This window comes from Pantherophis guttatus, chromosome 2 (genome assembly GCF_059756535.1).
Source record: "Pantherophis guttatus breed Tessera chromosome 2, ASM5975653v1, whole genome shotgun sequence".
Lineage (NCBI taxonomy): Eukaryota > Metazoa > Chordata > Lepidosauria > Squamata > Colubridae > Pantherophis > Pantherophis guttatus.
The window spans coordinates 39,183,435-39,207,160 of NC_142064.1; the positions used below are offsets into that span (position 1 = coordinate 39,183,435).

General features: G+C 39.7%; 1 long non-coding RNA gene across 2 annotated transcripts in view; it reads right to left on the minus strand.

The window, feature by feature from the left end:
• The window catches only part of LOC117679364 (uncharacterized), a 38,998-nt gene extending 15,491 nt beyond the window's left edge, over positions 1-23,507 (minus strand). For both annotated transcript variants that reach the window (XR_004595352.3, XR_009622382.2), the window contains exon 1: positions 23,459-23,507. This is a non-coding gene — a long non-coding RNA (uncharacterized LOC117679364). The remainder of the gene's footprint in view (positions 1-23,458) is intronic.
• Positions 23,508-23,726: the final 219 nt, after the last annotated feature.

Below are 23,726 nucleotides of genomic sequence, written 5' to 3' on the forward strand. Positions count from 1 at the left end.
TAACTTCTCCCACATTAGATTTGATCAATTTCAATTTCAATTCTGATGATGGACAGACAGATAGGGTGCTAAGTTTCTTTACAGTATTCTTTCTAACATTCTGTTAAGTTGAAAAGAATAAAAAGATTTTGAAATATGATAGCCAAAGTGACATAAAGTATGTACATCTGCCTGTCAATATGTCTGAAATTCTCAGCATATTTATCTGGAAGTACCAATTTTACTTCTAAATAATTAAGTTTTGTATTATCCTTGCATGGGTTGATACCTGACTACCAGCTAGTTTCTTGGCATCATCTACAGTGTTAGTCAAAGGTGTCTCATCCTGCCACTGTCTCATCCTGCCACTCAGAAGTTCACCCAATGTCTGATTGTGAATCTTTTATTTTATTCTCCTTGCCAGCCTCTGCCTCAAGGAATAATCATTATTGTTCAGAAGTTCTGTTTAGAGTTATCATATTTTCTATGGACTGCTTCCTTATCTCCCCCCTGACTTTTAGCCTTCTCCATACTGGACATCCTCAGAGATCCATGTGCTAAGTAGAGTGACTTGCAGGAATGCTCTGCCAAATTCTTTCAGTTACATGATGATTGGTTCTTTCAAATTAATGTGACTGTGACAATAGTACTAGCATATTAATTTATGTTTAAAGTTGACAAAGCAGAAACCAAACAGCATTAAATATGAAACAGATTCTATTCCACATAGAGAGCTGAGACTGAGAATTGAACTTTGGTTTGAAGGATACTCTGACTCAATTTCTCACATGTTAATTAGCAAGAAATGTAGGAGGAAAGTAAAAAATTCTGAAAGGGAAGGAGCAGGCAGCAAAATGGAAAGAACAGGGGAGAGGAGAGGAGAGGAGAGGAGAGGAGAGGAGAGGAGAGGAGAGGAGAGGCAGGCATCCCTTTTTTAATTTCCAAGAATTTATAGAGACAGGAATTTCAGTTTTCAGAATAAGGAATTTAAAGTGGTAAAATGGATACCTTAACCCTAAAATTTCTGAACCCCTTCCAATAAATCCTGGCTTTCATCACATTAGTATGCAGCTTTTGTTTTGTCACATTAAGTCTTATCAGATCTTTATGCCAAGAGAAGATGGTACGTTTTTGCTGTGAAAAAGTACCATAACAAGCAATATGGAGGCAGATAATTTCAAAAGTTGATTCATACTTTTAACTTCCCTTCTGAAATAGTCAGAACTCCCCAGCCAGCATGTCATTGAACATTCATTCCACTTGCAACTCCCCCTCCTCCTATTTTCTTTTTTTCTTTTATAATGTGGAATGTAGGATTAGAAGACTTGTAGTTTGGATAGTTCCTTTTTTTAATTAATTATTTTCCCCATTTTCCTCTTTCTTTCCTCTTTTTTAAACTTGGGAAATAGAGATGCCAAAATAATCAAAGGATTGTTATATACATACATACATACATACATACATACATACATACATACATATATATATATATATATATATATATATATATATGTAGGTCTTTGGTTATTCGGGTTTTCTCCCGCGTAAAATTGGAGGTTTCTTGGCGACGTTTCGACGAAGTCTCATTCGTCATCTTCAGGCTGGTGTTCTCGGCTTCGTGCTTCCAGGAGCAATTTGCTCCTGGAAGCACGAAGCCGAGAACACCAGCCTGAAGATGACGAATGAGACTTCGTTGAAACGTCGCCAAGAAACCTCCAATTTTACGCGGGAGAAAACCCGAATAACCAAAGACCTACATACAAACACCCGCGAAAACCTCAGAAAACATATATATATATATATATATATATATATATATATATATATATATATATATATATATATATATATATATATATATATATATATTGTTCTCTTTTCGTAGGTCTATATGTGCATTACTGTTCTAGCCAGGGTTTTTCCTACGTAAATCAAAATGTTTGTATTGCCATAGTTAAGTGACATCCCAAATCACTATTTTCTAGGCTTTATCAGACATTTAAGCAGCATTATGTTGTCTGCTGTAAGACTTAAGGGAGACTAAGATAGATCTATTTTGGCCTTATAAGGCCTCATCAGTCAGCCACACCTTCATTTTATGACTCTTTCCTGTAACGGTCAAATATTTATTTTGTTCTTTTTTCGTAGGTCTATATGTGCATATAGATATATGTCTATATCTACGAAAAAAGAACAAAATAAATATTTGACCGTTACAGGGAAGAGTCATAAAATGAGGCCTTATAAGGCTGAAATAGATCTATTTTAGTCTCCCTTAAGTCTTACAGCAGACAACATAATGCTGCTTAAACGTCTGATAAAGCCTAGAAAATAGTGATTTGGGATGTCACTTAACTATGGCAATACAAACATCTTAATTTACGTAGGAAAAACCCTGGCTAGAACAGTAATGCATTATATATATATATATATATATATATATATATATATATTCTCTCTCTCTCTCTCTCTCCCTCCCTCCCTCCCTGTATCTGTATCTGTATCTGTATCTGTATCTGTATCTATATTTATTTTTATCTATATCATCTATATATCTATATCTATCTATATCTATATCTATTTATCTTTATCTATATCTATATCATCTATATCTATATTTATCTGTCTATTTATCTATCTATCTATCTATCTATATATCAGGGATGAAATCTACTTACCTTCGTTACCAGTTTGGAATTACTTCACTTGCGCGCACGTCACAGATGCATGCAGACCTTCTGCGCATGTGCAAAACCTTCTGCGCATGCGCAGAAGGTAAAAAACACACCTGGCCGGGTAGATCGCCGAACACCAGCCAAGATTGCTACTGGATCAGGTGATCCAGTCTGATCCGGGAGCAATATATATATATATATATATGTATATATATATATATATATATGTGTGTGTGTGTGTGTGTGTGTGTGTGTGTGTGTGTATAAATCTTAGTTTTTCGTTTGACACTTCATAGCAGATCCATAGCAATTGTGATCAAAGAAGAAATAGCTCCATGCATTGCCAGCATGTGATCATGGATGCCCTAATCAAATAGATAAGATTCAGGGTGGCAACTTCCAAAATATCTTGACAAGGATAAATGAATAACCTTGAAATGTATTGTTCATGCTCCAGTGAAGCCTAGTGTATAATGTAAAAACTTGATCTGCAATATAAATTATATGCACTGTCAAATTGAGCTCTTTTTTCATCCTATGTTGCTGTGTTAAACAATTTTGGAAAATTAGATGGATATTAGCTTTTGTGCCACTTTCTTTCATTGACATCCTTGGAAATTGCAAAAAAATTCCTTGCCAAGTCAACTTGTAGTTGTAGTTGTAGTTCAATATTCTGAATTGTTTATTTATATAGCATAAAAACATAGGAGGAGATACTGAAGGTCATGTGTTCTCATTTTGGAACAGTTATAACAATTGAGAGGTTCAGTTAAGTTTTTTATCTATATTCCTACTGTTTGATGCCTGTTGATTTTCAAGGCATGTACCCTAAACATCCATCACAACAAACAACTAAATTCTATTGACATGAATGGAAGTGACAACTCATTCTCAACCAAATTTACCTTATATATTGAATTGAACATTTTAGTTCACTTGATTTCATTGGAAACAGTAATAATTGACAGTTCTAAATTGCAACTACTTTATCTGGAAAATACCATTATGATGATGAATGAGAAAAATTATCATATTTCTTTAATTTTACTGTGGCAATTTTCCACTTTCCCTTAGTTGACCTCAAAATTTCAATCCTGGGAATAACTTTCTAATGTTGACTTCATGAGCAGTACTATCAAGAATTAATTTTGTAGCTAAAGATTTTCTAGTTGGATCTCTGATTTCCCATATTCACACATTCTTAACTTCTTTATGGGGTCTGTACACATTGCCAACTGCTTGTTTTACATCCCATGATCTGCAGTGAATATGTTAAAAAGATACCATTTTTTTTTAAAAAAAACCCCACTAATTAAAATATTTGCAGAACAACAAAATTTGGTGACATCTGCATTCTCAACTAACCCAACCATTTCCCCTCCAATACAGGCAATATCGATCTTATGGAATATGTTCAATGAGATCAAATATTCTACTTCTTTCCATGCTGATGAGAGGCAGATTACTGGCTGCCAATAGCAGCTGCACTGCTGATCTCATGTGTATTAGGCTTCTTCCTCTTTATTTGTTCTGGAGGGTGCCTGCCATATTCCAGATCCTAGCTACCATGTATTTTCTTTTCGGGAGAGGAAATGTAAGTCGTAGATTCATATCCCTCCATCCTATTAATGAAAGGAGAGAGACATGGCTAGGTAATCCTACTGATCAGAAGTGCCAGCTTGTTTCTGGGATACACTAGTGGACAGTGTGTAGGTCTGATTCATTAATAGAACACATGTCTGATCCAGCTTGGTCTTTCTTTCGAGTAAAAAAATATTATCTTGTAAAAAATTGTAGAATTAGAACAGATATAGACTTATTCCTCTTTATCACGCAACTATAACACTTATAATTATAGCTATAACTAATACAAGACACTTAGGAAGAGGATTAAAGGTACAAAGTCACCCCATTCTAATATACTCTTTGATAAATAGGGGCTAAAGTCTACATCCCATTTCCATGATTCAGTACTGCAACTATCCTTGCAATGCATCTGACTAAAGAAACTTAAGAGAATTTTGCCTCCTTGATTGTGAGAAGCAACCAAGGGGTTTGACAGGAGAAGAGAATCTATTTACTTTCCATATATGATGGGTGACACAAAATTTTTCTTTCCAACAACATTTCCTTAAAAACAAACAGAAAACAGAGGAGAAATTCTGTTAAAGTGGTGTGGCCATTCACATAACCTACTGCTAACCTCAAGCTGGAATCTCAGACCAGGGCAGCCTTGTGTCCTGAGAGCCTTTCTGTCCCTGTTCAAACAGCAGATTTCTTAAAAAGATCAATCATTCTTTTTCAGTCCATGATAAACGTATACCTTAACCCAAAAAATAACAGAATGCAAAGAAAACAACACAGTAGAGCTACTGTAACTAGCTGCCTTCTTTCCACAGGCCCCCAAAAGAAATCCAGACAGTCTTGTCTTGCCCATGGCCAAGAGGACTTTCCATTGTCTTGAGAGCAATATCAGGCTTTATGAACATATGAAGATCCATGTACCAAAAACTGGTACTGTTTTGTGGGGAATGGGAGTCTTAAGAAATAAAATGTGTACCTTTAAAACCCTGCAATGTTAAGATGATTAGAACATCAAATTTTCTCCTTAATTATTCCATCATCAACAACACCCCTCCCCCCAAAAAGTGATGTTGATTGAGTTTATGTTGATTTCAAGCCATATTACCATATTTTTCGGAGTATAAGAGGCACCAGAGTATAAGACGCACCTTAGTTTTTGGGGAGGAAAATAAGAAAAATGCTGATTGGCAGGTGGATCGGCCTCCCGGAATATCCCTAATGAGCTGTTCCAAGAGGTGAATTTTAGCAACAGGTCCCTTGGTTGTGAGCTCTGTGCCTTGCTTTTTTTTTTTTTTTTTGCTTTTTTTTTCTGCCTCTGAAACTCCTTTTCAGAAAAAACTTTTTTTCCTGCTTCTGAAGGCCTCCGAAACAGAGCTTAGAAAAAAAGCCTTTGAAGCTCTGTTTGGGGGCTTCTTTTCTGAAGCTTCGTTTCTAATGCTTTTTTCAGCCTCTGAAATCTCCGTTTGAGAACCTGGGTGAGGCTACATTCGGAGTATAACATGCACCCAGATTTTCACTCTCTTTTTTGGGTGGGGGGGAAAAGTGTGTCTTATAATCCGAAAAATACGGTATTTGTATCTGCAGTCTAAAGAATGAGATTGTTCCCTTCCTTCTCCCTCACCTTACTGTGAAGCTATGTTAAGATTTTTTTTTCATAATTAGGAATTGTTAAAAAAAAAAAAAAAGACCAGAAGAGTTAGAACATCCAAATCTGGTGGGGGTAAAAACATCAATTTAAATGAAGAAGATAGTGGCTATGTGTCGAGTCCTGCCGGAGCTCGCCATCAATGGGGTGTGTGGGAGACGAAGGAGTGGAGATAAGCAGCCGCAGAGAACACACAAACAGTTCCTGGATAGCAGCATTCAGGGCAATGATTGATGACGTTGCTGGGCCTCTCCGATTCTGCTGTCCTCGCTGCTCGCAGCTGTTACTGTTAAGGGAGTGGGGGGTGCTGATTGATAATCACCGGATGTATGTTTAAGGGGCTGAGTTTTTGTTAAATAGCGCTGTGGTGTGATTACACCCAGCGCTGACTTTGAACCAAAACACCGACTTGTACTTTACTTTTGACTGCAAGCTTATCATTGCCAAAGTAAACCCTGATTCTCTGTGTGTTACTGGTGATTATTTCCTATCGCAGTTCTGAACGAACGACAAGCCGAGAGAAAGTCAGCGCTTGGTTCCTTTTCGCAAGAGGTGAGGATTCCCTGTGGCTTTGCAGCAAAGGGGGATATGGCAGAAGGGACGGCCTTGGAAGAGCAGGAGTGTGGTGGAGATGTGGAGGGGGAGGAACCACTGATAGAGGAGGTGAAGGAGAGTGTGGAACAGTTGGCAGTGAAACCAAAAGTCAAGCAACCCAAGAGCGCCCCGCCCCGGCCGGAGGAGGAGAGTTTTCCAGGACAACGGGCTCGGACGGGGGATTGGTGGCACAGCTCTGTTCTCCTCGGGCCACGGATGCCAACACCCCCTCGCTTGGGAGCATCTTTCCAGGGCTGGAGGGAAAGACGATGGACTGAGGAGGATGAAGGGGATTGGGGGTATCCTGCTTCATCCGGTCCCAGCACCATGGATACGCTACGTGAGCGTTTTGGGGAATCTGGATTTCGTGACGCCCCATCCTGGCAGCCCTGGGTTGCAGGGCTGGAGCCTCCAGGTTCTTCTTGGCAGGATACAGGGGTGACCGCTTCGGAGACCCAGTTCCGGCTCACAAGTCCTAAATTGAGGATGGAGCGGACCTCTAGACGATCCATGGACCAACCCCCTCCAGAACAAGACCAAGGTGCCTCATCGGGAGACCTTGGAGCCGGTCCTGAGCCCCAACCAACGCAATTGGCAGGGGGCTTACCTGTTGGGGGTCGTGGGGCGGCGAGGGACCAACCTAGGCAGGACAGGAGAGCGACTGGAGCAGCGAGGACCCCATGCCCCATGCCTTGGCCTCCGGGGGCCCCGCCGGGGCTGTGGGTCCCGCAGGCCGTTTGGGGACCACCTGCCCTGCAGACTTCCTTTGACGGAAACCCTGAACGAGTGGCTATTTTCTTAAGCCAGGTGATAAGCCATATGGACCAATATGGACAGTGGTATCCCTCCCAGTGGGCTATGGTGGTTGCTGTTACAGGGGTCCTGACGGGAGAAGCAGCTGAGTGGGTGGCAGGCCTCCATGCTAAACATGCAAGGGAACTCGTGGACCTGGGACGATTTCTGGAGGCTCTTCGTGCCAGATTTGAAGACGAAACAAGCGCTCAGGTTGCAGAGGGGGATTTGTTTGCGCTTAAGCAACGGGGCGTACCAGCAAAGGAATATGTACAGGAGTTCCGAAAGATTGCGGCTCGGTTGGTGGGGTGGCCAGAACGTCTTCTGGTGCACCAATTCCATAAAGGACTAGACCGTGATTTACGGCAAGCCTGCGTGTACCGGGGCTTGCCCCCCAAGTTGAGTGTGTGGTACAAGGCAGCCATCGAATTGGACGTCGGTCTCCGAGAATTCCGTATACGGGGTGAAGGGGTTGCAAGTCAAGGAAAACGACCAGCAGAACGCACACAAACACCCAAGGAGACTAGACCGAATGCTGGCTCCGGCTTGGGGGAAAGGATCCAGCGGCCTGCGTTTCGTTGCTTCAGATGTAATCGCCTTGGTCATCGAGCAGCCGACTGTCCTCATCCCATGCCCCGTAACTTGGACCAAAACCCCCCTCCTAGAGCTGTGTTGAGAGGCAGAGGCCGACCAACATCCGAACGGTCCCAAATGACTCGAACATCCTGTATGGAGAGGGATCCCCTGGCTACAGATACTAAGAAAGTGGTGGCGGAAAAGTTCCCGATTGCGGCTGGGGATAGTGATGATGACGATGAGGACCCACATGACCCGATGGTGAGCGACCCCATCCGACCTTTTGTGGTACCAGTCGTACTCCGAAACCCACGGGCCACCACTGGACGCCGATATGAGGCATTGATTGATTCAGGGTGTACTCGTTGTTTAATTTGTAGGGCGATAGTTGACGAGCTTGGGCTGCGGGTTGTGCGGTTGAGAACCCCTATTACCTTTGAACAAATGGATGGTTCATTGCTGGGAGGGGCACCAGTGACTCATATAACAGAAAAGGTGCACCTCGATATTGGGGAGCACACCGAAACTATTCGGTTTATTATAGTGGAGAAAATGTTAGAACCAGTGATTTTAGGATTAGCATGGTTGGACAAGTGGGCTCCTACGATATGGTGGGAAGGGGGTTTTCGCAAACTTCGATTACCGTTGGGACCTCCCCCTACCAAGGAGGAAAAGGAGCCAGCAGGGGGAATAGAAGCAGAGAGCCCACCAGTAGACACGACGTATCCTGATGTGTATAGGGATCTCGCCAGAGTCTTTAGTGAGGAGGAATGTGAGACCCTGCCCCCTCACCGGCCTACGGATTGCAGTATTGAGTTAATACCCGGGGCGAAGCTACCCAAGCCCCGGATGTATTCAATGACACAACCCGAACTAAAAGAATTACGGAAATATATAGACAAGAACTTGGCCCGGGGTTTTATCACACCTAGTCGATCAAAGATGGCTGCCCCTGTCCTGTTTCGTGGGAAGAAAGACGGGGGTTTACGCTTATGCGTTGACTTCAGAGGTCTCAATGCAGTGTGTGTGGAGCCCCTCTATCCATTTCCCTTAATGAAGGACCTGTTAGCTGCCCTAGCCACCGGTCGTATCTTTACGAAACTCGACCTACGCGAAGCGTATTATAGGATACGAATCAAACCAGGGGATGAGTGGAAAACAACATTCAATTGTCCCTTGGGAAGCTATCAGTTCCAGGTCATGCCGTTCGGACTACAGGGCGCCCCTGCGGTGTTCATGCAGTTCATCATACTATATACTAATATACTAATCCTATTTTATACTATAAGGATCAGATATACACATGTGAATATGTATGTGTACATGAACATTTTGCAGATAATATTAATTATGAAATGGATGCTCCATGACAGTAATCACAATGTGGTGTGGTCTTAAGCCTGTATCCTCGCAGGCCTAATCTATTTACTACAGCATACTCTCTCTCCTGTCCAGCTTCATTTCTGAAGAATTATGTGAAATAAGAATCCATATTACTTACTAGGTAATTGTGCAGAACATTCATGCTATATGTACTATCATATTATGAATGGGAGAAGTGTTACAAGGAATAAAATGTATCAGCTATGTAACGGTTCATGCATCCGTTATTTCACCACTTTTCGTGTTTTGAACTTCTTGTCAACTACCTATATGTTCTGAACTTACTAGTGAACATTGAGTGGCAATTCATTAAGTATTTCAGAAGTAGGGGTAAGGTTGCAGTATGCACCACTGAGCATCACTAAAGAAAGAAGGTGAAATGCACCTAATTAAATTTCTTTTTTCAAAACTCAGTAATACAGGCCGTTCCATTGATCAGTATTCCCTGATCCTAAGAAGAATATTTTTAGAGAATGTAAAACCTTGTAAGAGAAGTGAGGATATGAAAGTCAATTTCTCACACAACGTTTGCAGAGTGCTCTTAAAATCTAATCCAATGTAATATCAAACCACTTAGCATTTTTATCCCCAAATTTGGAGCATATTGTATTTTGTGGTATTACTGCTTTCTACAAATCTACTTAGGTGATTTGACCTAAGATTTTGCATTATAGTATTAAATGCATATTAGTTTCATTTTCTCCAATGAACTATCTACAGATAACTGCTACTGAGAATGTTATCTTTATGTTGAAATTATATCTAGCTCTATTGTATATGCATTAATTTCATTACTTTGGGGTGAAGTATTCACTTTTTAAAAATAGTTTTGAGTCACTTAGATTACCCTATGCCTATTTTAATCTCTAGCAGGACTAAAAATGTATTCCTAAAACTGCTTAGATAATGACCACAGAAATGTCACAGAAAAAGTTACTAATGGACCAAGAACCTGCTTGTCAATTTGCTTCGCCAATTGCTGAAATTTGTAATTATTAAGCAATCAGTAAGTTCTTGATGAAACTAACTTTTTTCATATTTGGTGGACATGCCCAAAAGCAAAAAGGTACTGGACAAAATACATACATGATTGGAAAAAATGGTAAAGCAACATATTGATTTAAAATATTTTTGCTGGGCATTTTACCAGATAAGTACAATATGGGGAATACATATCTGATTTTACATGTATTCACTGCAGCTAGAATTGTATTTATACAACAATGGAAAAGTGAAGAGATCCCTACAGATGAAAATGTGATTAAAAAAATACTAGAATGTGCAGAAATGGACAGGCTAACACTTACAATTAAGGAAAAGGAAGAAACTGAATACTTTTTGACCTGGGATTTATTTTATCAATGGTTAGCTGATAAAAACAGGAGTTAGAAACAGGGAAATATAAGGAAAGAATCAATGATATAAGGGAGGTATGTTAAAATGGATAAGTAAAGATGATGATGATGATGATGATGATAGAATCAATATTAATGTAATGAGCACTGTTGTAAATATTCTGATTACTATCTCCTAAAACTATTTGTACCCAGACAACACACTGTTTAATTGAAAATGGAATTTGTATGTGTTATAAAGTAAAAAAACTTGAGGGGGGGGAAAAGAAACCAACTGTTTTTGAATCTCAGTGTTCTAGAAATGGCACAAAACAACTTCCATAGATTAATTGTAAATAATTGTGAAGGTAACATCAAATATAAAATTAACAAGTGGAAGAGAAAACACAATAACAAGAAATACAGCATGGTATTTTATGAAAAATATCACTTAAATCAAAACCACTTTGATTTAAATGTTACAATAATAAGTCATACATTATGAACATCCAAGTTCTGCACAAGTTCCCACTTGACTTCCATTAAACAAACAGGTCATTTCTGTAATGGCTCCATAATTAAATATAATTAAAATAAATGCCTTTCTCTGTTGGATTATTGCTTTGATTTCAGTCAATTACTGGTTAACAATGCCTTCTTTGGAGGTTTAAAAGAATGTAGCCTTGGATTTGGCAGTAGAACAGCAAATGATCTAGGGAGGCGAACCATGATACCATCCTGTGAAAAAGGGAAGTGTGACAAAGAAAACCCAAGTAGCCCCATCATTATTTTTAGTATAAAACACAGTTATTCTAAAGCAATAATGGTGAACCTTTTAGACACCAGGTGCCCAAACTGCGCGTGCGCATGCCCAACTGAAAGGTACATGTGTGCAAATGCGTGCATGCGCAGACATGCATGCATAGATGCGTGGACATGTGTGCGTGGATGCACAGACATGCACAAACGTGCACATGCACGAACATGCGCACATGCGCATCAGAGACCTGAAGACCAGCTGGCTGGAGGGAGGCAGGGCATTCTAACACCGGCAGCGCAGCAAGAGGTAAAATCTTTTTCTTTCATGAGGTTCTGTTTCGTCATTTGCAGGGAAATAGGCTCTCATGAAAGAAATGCCACGGAGATCTGACCTGGGGCGACAACGCACATGGCAGCAGAGAGGGCTCTGCATGTCACCTCTGGCACACGTGCCATAGATTCACCATCACAGTACTAAAGATTTTAATTATTCTCTTATGTCATATTAAGCATAGACTCAAATGAGGAGACTGGCAATGAGCAGCCTGATCCAGATTTGTTGGTTGAACTACTGCCTGAGAAGCTGCCGGCAGAGGAGATGGAGCTCTTCAGTAACCAGCAGACAAAGCTACCATCAGAAGATGTCAGTAGAAGAGCTCACCATTCTGAGAGGAGTGGAGAGCAAGAGAGCAGAACAGAGCAAAGGCATTCTGCAATGCTAGCAAGAAAGGAATCTTGCCTTTCCAAATGGGGAACATTAAGGTTACTTCTGTTTAAGAAAAGCAGCAAGCTTAAGCTTTTCCATTGCCAACAACTATCTGATTACCCAGACTCAATGTATCTTGACTAATTGGAAATCTCTTGACTTTGACTCTGGACCTGGACCAAGGAATCAAAATGTAGGAAAGGTGTGCTCAAAACAGAGTTTTCAGAACTCTCCATCTCTTATCAATGGCTTTTTTATTTATAAGGTTTGTATGCCAGCCAACTCTCAATGATTCTGTGAATTGAACAAGTCACTAACCTATGTTACACTGGCTGAATGGAAGAACATATGTATCAAGAAGGATTGTCAGAAATACAGAGTTCTGGGCATCAGGCTACATCAAAACTTTGTGACATATAACCAGTGGTGGGATTCAAGTAATTTAACAACCGGTTCTCTGCCCTAATGATTTCTTCCAACAACCAGTTTTCCAAACTGCTCAGAAAGTTAACAACCGGTTCTCCCGAAGTGGTGTGAACTGGCTGAATCCCACCACTGCATATAACCAATAAAGCTGTAGCCAATATTTCTCCCAGGCTCAAATAAACTGCTAAGTATCTTTTGCCCCTTCCCTGAGTACTTAGTGCTTGAATGCCATTGGGCAAAATAAATGCTTAATCTCAGTGGTGAAATGCACTTACCTTCGCAGAACCTTCTGTGCATGCGCAAAGGGTCAAAAATGGGGCATAATGAGGTCCCAGTGAATGGGTGGAGCCCTACCAGTTCATGCGAGCCGGATAGATCCAGCCAGATTTCACCACTGCTTAATCTAGTCTCCTACTAGATCTAGAAAACAAACTATGATTGGAGCTGGGCAGGAGAAAGTCCATACCATGGCAATAGAGTTTAAGCTATTGTTTACCTTAAATCTAAGTTTAACTATTGCTTAGCTTAAATTTAAAATATGGCTGATACTTTCTCTATACATATTATATTTTTAAAATTTGTTTCTTCAAATGATATGCCACTCTGTTCGGTTTCTATGCATAAAGTATATATAAGAATAGCAATTTAATGTAGAATATTGAATTAAAAGGAATGGTTCCTTGGACAAAAAAGAATGATTAAAAAAGAATATAAACAGCAAAAGTTGGAATAATAGTTGTTGTTTTCTATTTTATTCTTTTGGTTAGCATGAAGTACTAGCAACCATATTTTTTTTTTTAAAAAAAAAGAAAAATAAATGCAAATAGGAAAAGCATTAATAAAGGAATTGCAAGCATTTCTTGATATCCCAGTTATATCTTTTACATTGTGGCTCAACATGCTTAGCTAGAACTAGCCCCATGACAGAAGATGAAGACTCATATTAGAAGATGTTTCAACTCATTTTCTTCTGCAGCTCTTGAAATGACAAAATAGATTATCTGGGTAACACTAAATAAAAGGTATCTGAAGATGCAGTGTGTAGGCCTTATTTAAGGTGTATTATCCATAGCAGAATTCTTGAGTTTCTGTTGTCTTCTGTTGGGAAAGCTACACATTTGCTACAAATGTAAGAATGCTTTAAGCACAACAATTCACTGGACAATAAAGATTTTGCTTCCTGAACACTTTGGGGGTATATCTTATAGATTTTTGGCTGCTAATCACAAAAATTACCTGTAATTTAACCCATCACATATCCTTTCATAGAAATCTTCTGTTTTTACACAATAGCAATGCATACCCTTCAGTACTTGATGGCTATGTAAGCACAAAATATGATACTGTTGTTGAAGCACATCCAGTACACCAGGGAAGATCTAAAGGTAATGGCTCTAAAGCTTGGAATGCAGCTCAGATATATGTTTGTGGAGATTCTCAGTCATCCAGGTCATGGTTGTCTCAAAGGTGCTTTTTCTTTGTTTTTTCTTTGAAGATATTTAGCTTCTCATCCAAGAAACTTCTTCAGTTCTGACTGGATGGTGGGAAATGGAAAGATTTAAATTCCTTGCAGACAGCTGGTCATTTGCATTCTTTTAGAACAGGGTTTCAAATTCGCGTTGTCACAGCATCGTCATGTGACATATCATGACTTTTTTTTCCCCTTCGCTAAACTGGGTGTGGGCATGGCCAGCATGTGATGCATCCGGCCTGCGGCCCGTGAGTTTGATAGCTTAGTTTTAGAAAGTCTGCTTGGAGGTTTGTCAGTGTCATCGGAGTCACTTGAGTAGTGCAAATGGATGTGGAGCCTTCTGGCAACTGGTGAAAGAACTGTGTTGTGGAGCCGTCCTTTCTGCAGGATGTTTTCTGCCCTGGGTACCTTCATTGTTGAACACAGATTGCAGCCTGTTGGGGATGAATCTGTGTTGTCTACATCTCAAACAACATTCAGCTGGTTGGACAATTTACAAGATTGTGTATTGTTGTACAACATACAAGATTGTGCAGTGCAACATATTACTGAAGATTCATTTTCTGCATTTTTACTTGGCTTTCTTTCTTGAAAATCTAGGTGCACTCAAAACAGTATCAGGGCAATGGAATCTATCAAGTTACTGATTGTTGTTGGACATTGCAGCAAGATGCATTGGACACTGAATGCAAACAAAAATCAGTAGCAAAAGACTTTTAGCCCAGTTGAACACATGCAGCATTTGGAAACATCAGGTGATTAAATAATTATAATAATTAAAAGCTAATTTTATATTTCTCAAGATTCTTACATTGTACAGTCGTTGTAAAATCATATTTGTGTTCAGTTTGAACTGGTTTATCATAATCACCACAAAATTTTTGGGAAGCAAAAGTTTTGAAAAATATATTGCTCAGCGATTACATATTAATTAAATTTACTTTTAAAATATTGTATTTAGCCATGTGGATTTACAAAATCATCCAGAAAATATATGGATATAATATTTCAGAGAAACTGAAGTGAAAATACATAAATATACACTACTATTCTGAATTCGAGTTCATCCTGTTTATTATCAACACTATGGCTTTGGAAATCATTTGCTGTTTCTTTTCTCCCTTTTTCAGTATGTCTCTCTTTCTCCCCCACACTTTTTTTCCCTTATTTATTTATTTATTTATTTATTTGTCTTTTTCCTTTTTGGAAATTATACAATTGCCATGAGAATTCCTTTCTCACCACAGTTGTCCTCATTAACCTTCTCTGTATTTAACATTTTTATTGCTGTACCCTTCCTCTTTTCAGATAGCCAGTTTGGGCACAGATAAGAATATGTATGCATGGAACTTGAAGAGATTCAACATTTCTCCACAAATAAGCACAGGATTGAATTCCAATTGTAAACTTTGATCCAGTCGTTCAACTGTTTTCATTACAGAGTTCTTCAGGCTAAACAATTCCCATTTCAAAAGAACCTTAACATATTTAGTTTTTTATTATGAAGCCCCACTCTTCATTGGTTTTACAATTTAATTTTCCAATTCTATTGACCATATACTGTCCTTTTATGCTATTATTAACTGTCTTGACTAGTTTTGTGGAACAAGAGCTGTTTTTTTTCTGTCTATTTCCTTTATCATCTGTGGAAAGAGCTATCATTTCAAAATCAGTCCAAGTCAGTAAAGCTTCTTGTTGTATGATTAAAATTCAAGTATAATGAAAATGGTTTCCCATTAATTATTTTGATGTAGAATGTGGAATATGTTCATGAATAAAAAAAGGAAATTTGTGGAATGTTCTGGATGAAGTCCCTGGATTTATTTAACAGTATTTCTGGCTTCATTCTTCAGCCAAACATTACAATTAATTACAAGATGTCAGCTTGTTCTATGGAATCTTAGTGATGGGTGACCTTAAATAATTAGTTGCTTGGAGCTAGTGCACATTATAACAAATTTCCAAGCCCAGCAAAGTAGGAGTAATCATGAGCAAAATCAGAAAAGAAAACTACATTGATCAGATGAATAGCTTGAATTATTTCTCAGTAAACCAGAATAAGATGATTGAAAGAAGACATTTTGTTATGATTGAAATTTTGTTATCCTGAGTTTTGGTGTGGCTTATTTAATCAGAATCAGTCAGTAATCATACATTATAACACTAAATGACAGCATAAAATTAAGAAATAATGAAAATTATTTATTGTTATTCTATTGCTGAAATTATTACTGGAACATTTATTTTTGACAGAAGACTTTGCAGCTGATTACTCATTGAATCTAAGCTGAGTAAACATATTGAAATGCATTCTCATGTTTATCACCCCACAAAGCCCATAATATCTACAAGGTTCAATAAAAGTATTTTTTCAAAAAAATGTAGATGTAAATTTAAAAATGTAGATGACCACATTCAGGAAAAAATAAGAACTTGGAGAGTAAGTAAAATCTGCCAACAATTTCACTGGAGAAAATGTTTGGAATCTTTTCAGGTTTACCATAGTTTGACATATAATTGAAAGTTAACAAGTCTTATTTATGTCCACTAGACTATGATTAATTAAGATGACTTATTTGCACAAAACAAAGTTAATTTTAGCCATAGTTTAAACCTGAAACACAAAGCTAAATGTCAATCAGCAGACCCACAGACCCAATTGTATTTTACAGTAATAATATACAGTTTTGCTCATATGAATTATAATTCCAATAATTTAAGGTTGATTGATCCAAAGTATTTGGAAGGTTCCTGGTGTCAGCTTTTGGTTTAATATGATGTTTGAATAAGGACGATATGGTGATACTAAAATGTCTGATTGACAAGATTGTGTGTGTGTGTGTGTGTGTGTGTGTGTGTGTGTGTGTGTGTGTGAATAAGTGAGTAACAGAGAGAAAGAAAGAGAGGGAGGGAGGGAGGGAGAGAGAGGGAGAATGTGTGTGTTTATATACATAATCCTCCACATATGAGCATAATTGAGCTCAGAATTAAGGCTTCATGCAACCATTTTTATGATGGTTATTAAGCTAATGTGGTGGTATTTAAGAAAACACTGTGGTCATTAAAGAAATTGATTTTCCCCAATGGACATTTTTTGTCAGAAACCAGAAGGAAACATTGGACACAAATATTACAACTTGCATTCACAAAGATCTGCGATGCTGCAAATAACAGTAAAGGAGAACTGGTTTCCAAATGGCAGCAAAATGAGATCACAAGACTATGGGATATCTGTCATAATTCCAAATGTGTGTGTGTGTGTGTGTGCACACATACACACATTTCCTATTAGACTTATGATATTAACTATGTTAAAAACTGAAGATCAGGAGAAACTGGAAGCGTCGTGGCAAGACTGGCTGGAAATTAGTGGGCTCCAATGAGTCCAGCGAAAATCCAGCCAGACAAACCACTGTCGGGGAGTCTTCGGACTGGAACCGTCTTGTAGGGATGGTGAAGAAAGAAAGGAGCCTCAGATGACCAAGAGGAACAGGCAAGTTCCTCGGAATGTCAGAGGCAGCTCTTCGATGTGGCAGCAGGGGTGGCAACTATTAAAAATGACCGCTTTGAAGCTGGGGCAACCAGATTTGGATTTAAAATTGGATTTGGAGAAATTAAAACCAATATAAGAAAAAGAAACCGAAGAGCAAGTATTTTTTAATGAAGACTTGAAAGAATTTTGACCGTTTTGAAGTATGAAGGAAGAACAAAGAGGAGGTTAACATATTAAAGTCCAAGAAAGGAAATTTTATAACTGGATTTAAAACTGAATTTGGAGAAATTAAAAACAATAAAAGAAAAAGCAATTTGAGAGAAAGTATTTTCTAAGTGGATTTAAAATACTTTGTAATCTGGATACTTTGTTATTCTGAGAAGTGTGGATTGGAGAGAGACATCTGCTGATGGAAAGAAAGCACTACAATGACTGACTTGAAAATTCAAGGAAATTACTACAGTGACCTTGATCACTACAAGAGGTGTGAGAATTTTAAGGAGTAAGCCCCCCTCATTTGTGATCTTATTTTGGAGGGGGATGCAGACCTGGCAGGTATTACAGAGACCTGGTTGGGCCACGAGAGGGGGTTCCCCTCGTTGAAATGTGCCCACCAGGTTTCTGTGCATTTCACCAGCCAAGGGCCCAGGGGAGGGGTGGGGGAGTGGCGGCGATTATTAGGGAAAGTCTTAGTCCGAGGGAGACCACTGTTCCTCAGATAGCCGGATGTGAGTCCCTCCTTGTGAAGTGGGGCCGTGGGAGGCAGATGGGTTTGCTGACTGCGTACCTGGCTCCCTGCCACATGGCGGCGACCCTGCCCGAGCTGCTGGATGTCATTGCCGCGGTGGGGGTTGATACCCCCAGATTTATTGTCATGGGGGATTTCAACCTGCCATCTGCAGGTGAGGCGTCAGAGGTGGCTCGGGAGTTCATGGCTTCCATGGCGGCCATGGACCTGACCCAATTAGTTCAGGGCCCCACTCACACAGGGGGACACACTCTGGACTTGATTTTCATCTCTGGTCAGTGGTTGAATGATCTTGGTAGAGGGGATTTAGACATTAAACCCTTGTCATGGACAGATCATTCTCTTCTTCGCTTGGACTTTTCTGCCATTTCCCCCCGCCGCAGGGAGACAGAACCGATTAAATGGTTCCGTCCCAGGTGCCTGATGGATCCCGAAAGGTTCCTGATGGAGCTTGGGCCATTTCCTGAGACCCTGGCACATGACTCGACTGAAAACCTGGTGGCCGCCTGGGAGAGGGTGGCTGCCGGGGCTTTGAACCGTGTCGTGCCTTTGCGGCCTCTGACCCGATGCCGACCTCAATTGGCTCCTTGGTCCTCTGAGGAGCTGAGAGACATGAAGCATCGGTAAAGACGCCTAGAGAGCATTTGGAGGACTAGTCAATCCGATTCTGACCAGACACTGGTGAGGTCTTATATCAAGACCTACCTAGTGGTGATAAAAGTGGCAAAATCTAACTATTTCTCTTATCGCATCTGCAGAGAACCGCCCAGCCACCTTGTTTAGGGTGACCCACTCCCTTCTTCGGGGGGGGAGTGTGGGAAGATCCCTTGCAGGGTCGAGCTGAGGATTTTGTGCAATTCCTGCATGATAAAGTCGCTTGGATTCAGGAAGGCTTCGACTGCGACTGGGTGAGTCCAGGGGAGGAGACGAGGGTAGGTCTTGAGAATATTATCTGGGAGGAGTTTGATCCTGTGGCTCCCGAGGATGTGGACAGGGTTCTGGGTAGGATTAGTGCCGCCACATGTTTATGGACCCGTGTCCCTCCTGGTTGGTACTGGCCTCCCGGGAGGTTACACGAGGCTGGCTCCAGGGGATTATAAGTGCTTCTCTGAGTGAGGGTGCCTTTCCCGCTGCCTTGAAAGAGGCGGTGGTGAGGCCCGTCCTCAAGAAGCCTTCCCTGGGCCCGACTGAATTAGCCTACCGTCCAGTCTCTAACCTTCGTTTTGTGGTGAAGGTTGTTGAGAGTGTGGTGGCACGACAACTGCCCGGGCACCTGGATGAAGCTATCTATCTGGACCCGTAAAAGTTGGGCTTCAGGCAGGGGTACAGCACAGAAATGGCATTGGTCGCATTGGTGGATGATCTCTGGAGGATTCGGGACAGGGGTTGCTCCTCTGTCCTGGTCCTGTTAGATCTCTCAGCGGCTTTTGATACCATTGACCATGGAATCATGCTGCAGCAGTTGAGGGGGTTAGGAATAGGGGGAACAGCTTTGCGGTGGTTCTCCTCCTTCCTCTCCGACTGCTCGCAGTTCATGTTGACAGGGGGGCAGAGGTCGACTTCAAGGCACCTTGCATGGGGAGTGCCACAGGGATTGGTCCTCTCGCCCCTTCTGTTCAACATTTATGTGAAGCCACTGGGTGAGATCATCCATGGTTTTGGGGTGAGAGTCCATCTGTACGCTGATAATACTCAGCTGTACATCTCCACCCCAGATCACCCGAACGATGCCCTTGATGTGATGTCTTGCTGCCTGGAGGCCGTGCGGGTCTGGATGGGGAGAAATAGGCTCAGACTCAATCCCTCCAAGACTGAGTGGCTGTGGTTCCCAGCGTCGCGATATAGTCATCTGGTGCCATCGCTGACTATTGGGGGTGAGTCTTTACCCCCCACAGAGAGGGCCCGCAATCTGGGCGTCCTCCTGGATGCACGGCTGTCTTTAGAAGAACATATGACGGCCGTGGCCAGGGGGGCTTTTTATCAGGTTCGCCTGATCTGCCAGTTGCAGCCCTTTCTGGACCGCGATACCTTGCGCACAGTCACTCACGCCCTTGTCACCTCCCGACTGGACTACTGCAATGCTCTCTACATGGGGCTCCCCTTGAAAAGCACCCGGAGGCTCCAACTGGTCCAGAATGTGGCCGCGCAGGTGGTTATGGGCGCAACTCATTGTGCCCACGTGACACCCCTCCTGCGCGAGCTGCACTGGCTCCCAGTGGTCTTCCGGGTGTGATTACCACCTTTAAAGCGCTCCATGGCATTGGACCTGTATACCTTCGAGACCATCTTCTACCACCAGTAGCCTCCCACTGGCCAGTTCGCTCCCACAGAGAGGGTCTCCTCAGGGTGCCATTGGCCAAATTATGTCGGCTGGTGACACCCAGGGGGAGGGCCTTCTCTGTGGGAGCCCCTGCCCTTTGGAATGATCTGCCCCCAGAAATTCATAAAATCTGATCTCCGTGTGTTTCGCTGTGCCCTCAAAACCATGTTGTTCCGCCAGGCTGGGCTATCAATGTAAAGATTTTAATTGGTTTTAAATGGGATTTTAAATTTGGGGTTTTATAAATTGGGCCTATTATTTAATATTTTAATTATTTTTAAATTTTGTCTGTCTTTGTGTTTTTAATTAGGCTGTACTGAGTCCTTCGGGAGAAGGGCGGTATAGAAATAAAATTAATAAAAATAAATTAATTAATAAATATTTGTTTTGTTCTAAGCTGCTTGGTCTTGACTTGTAAAGGAGGTGGATAATAATAAAGCTTTGAGTTGGACTGGATTGGACAAACATTTGTACTGGATATTATCTAGAAATAAAAAAGAGACTATATGGACTAAAATTTTAATTAAATATAAATGGAAATACTAATAATTTTTTAAACTAATAATATGGAGGCTTGGATGTGTGAGGAATTAATTGAGATGCTTAAAAACGTGCGTGAAACAATAAAGGGCAATAAAAAGTCAGAAACTTTGTTAGAGTACACAAAACAGGAAAAAGAGAATATAAATGAGAAGCAAGAATATGATATTGAAGGAAAAAGAATTGAAGGCACAATGTTAGATGATTACACTGGGATTTACAGTGGCAAAAAAAGAATGGACAGGGGAGAATATTTCCCCCCCCACAAAAAAAAGCAATCTAAGGGAAGAGAAGGAAATGGGAAAAGATTGCCTAACAGCAGGATCCGAATTATGCGAGTGATGGACTCAAAAGAAAGGATTCAGGAGAAAAGATATAATAAATATAAAAATAAAAAAAGAAGATAAGAAAATGGGATGAAAGGAGAAAATAATTAAGAAGTGGAATTCTGGTGAGACCAGAAGAAAATGGCTAAAAGGGGAAGAATAGTGGAAAGGAGGAAGGGAATTAAGATATATATTAGTAGATCTAAGGGAACTGTATTAATAATAGTAATTGTGGATGTAAAAAGTAAATATGTTGATGTTTATTGTGTATTGTAAAATGGAACAGCAGATGAAATATGAAGTGGTAATTAGGTTTAATTATGAAAATGATTGAAATTAAGATACAAATTGAAATGTAAAAAAAGTGTGATGGGGATTTTGAAATAATATGTTGCAAATGAGGAAATAAAATAATTAATGGATACTATAATAGAAGTCAGGCATTAAAGGTGGAGAGTGATATTGCTTATTATGTATTAAGAAGAGATAAAATGAGATGTGGAAGATCAATTAAGCTAAAAGGTTTCAATGTAAGAATTGAATAAGATGAAGTTTATTGTTTATAACCAAAAAATGTGATGGGGTTATAAGAAATATATTTTATAAATGGAGAATAAGATAATTAATTGAAACAATGCTAAGAAATTAGCAATGCTAATATATAACTGTTTATATATTAATTATTAAGAAGACAGTAAGATAAGATTTTAAAAATAGAGAAAAAAGAATATTATGGCAGAAAATGAAATATGTAAATTGTATCTGGAAAAAACAAAAAAGAAGATTGGAATAGATTATAAAAATCAATATATAATTATGTTGTAAATTGTAAAAGTTGTGACCCGGTCAATATTCTGTTCATAAAATATGTATGTAAAAGAAAAATTTAATAAAACTTGTCTTAAAAAATAACAAAAACTGAAGATCAGAAATGTTCTGTTCAGTTGGATATCTATACATGTACTTATTAGGATATATTCCACAGAGTTAATTAGGAGATTCTCAGCAGCAGAATTTTCCCATACTGATATGCTCTTATCTTTTCTAAATGGCTCATTCAGCACTTATTTCACCTTCTATGAACTTATTCAAAAACCTTTTTTAAAAAGAAAGAAATTGGATGGAAACCTGTGGATAAAATAGACCTATTTAATTTGGAGGTTGAATCATTGGTAGCACTATGCAAAAGAATCCTAAAACTTGAAAAAGATAGGAGGGGTAGGGAGGAAAGGTAGAACATAACATTAGTGAGTGCAAATGAGATGAGATTACTGTGAAAATTTGGCTGAAATATCAGAAATTATGGCTTTTAGGTTCTATTCTATTACAAATAATCAGACTGGTGTAGATACCATCTCATCACAATTAAGTATTAATGTTTCATTAATTACCTAGTTTTCAGTAGATCATGTCCAGTATTATTAAATAATTTACACTATCTACACCTTTCAATTATGTGAAAGAATTTCTCCCTTCACTTTAAAAGGTCTTTGATTATTCTTTTTGAGCAGAAATATTCACATGTAGAAAAGCACAAATGAGGATGTTTATCCTATATATTTGTATACTGTATGGCCATGATTGCTTTATTACATAATGAAAAATAATTTCCTTCCTTCCTTCCTTCCTTCCTTCCTTCCTTCCTTCCTTCCTTCCTTCCTTCCTTCCTTCCTTCTTCTCCCTCCCTCCCTTCCTCCCTCCCTTCCTTCTTTCCTATTTTTAAATCAGCTTTGCCAGTATGAAAGGCATTAAACAATCTCTAAAGAAACTATCTTTTATTTTTTGTATTTGTTTAGTCAAATTATTTCACATTCTTTTTCCTATATTATAAGACAATTCTTAACTTGGAAGTTGAAAACCCTTCTGATATCTTTCCAGTGCACTGGATTAGAGAATGTTGCTGGGTGATTTAACCATTGGCATAAACACCAAAATATTTAACTTAGCTGGATTTTGATCAATATCTTTTATGTGCCTGCATGAGCTTATCTAAATGGTTCTTTGTATCTTCAGATGCTATAAGTCAGAAATTAATTGTACCAGTTCTGAAGGACAGCAGCATCAAGATGAACAGAGATAGATACAGATAGGGGTGGGTTCCACTTACCTTTACTACTAGTTCGCAGTGGGATCGTGCCTGTGCGCTCTTCTGTTCATGAGCAGAAGCTTCTGCGCATGCACAGATCACCAATTATGATGTCATGCCAAGTGGGCGGAGCTTCCCACCGGTTTTACTGCCAGTTCTATAAAACCGGACAGAACCGGTAGCAACCCACCACTGATACAGATAGATTTACAGAAGATTAATAAAGTAGAATTGAAAGAAATGTCCAGCTTTCTTCGGTTGAGATTGTTCATTACTGCAGTTCAACTTT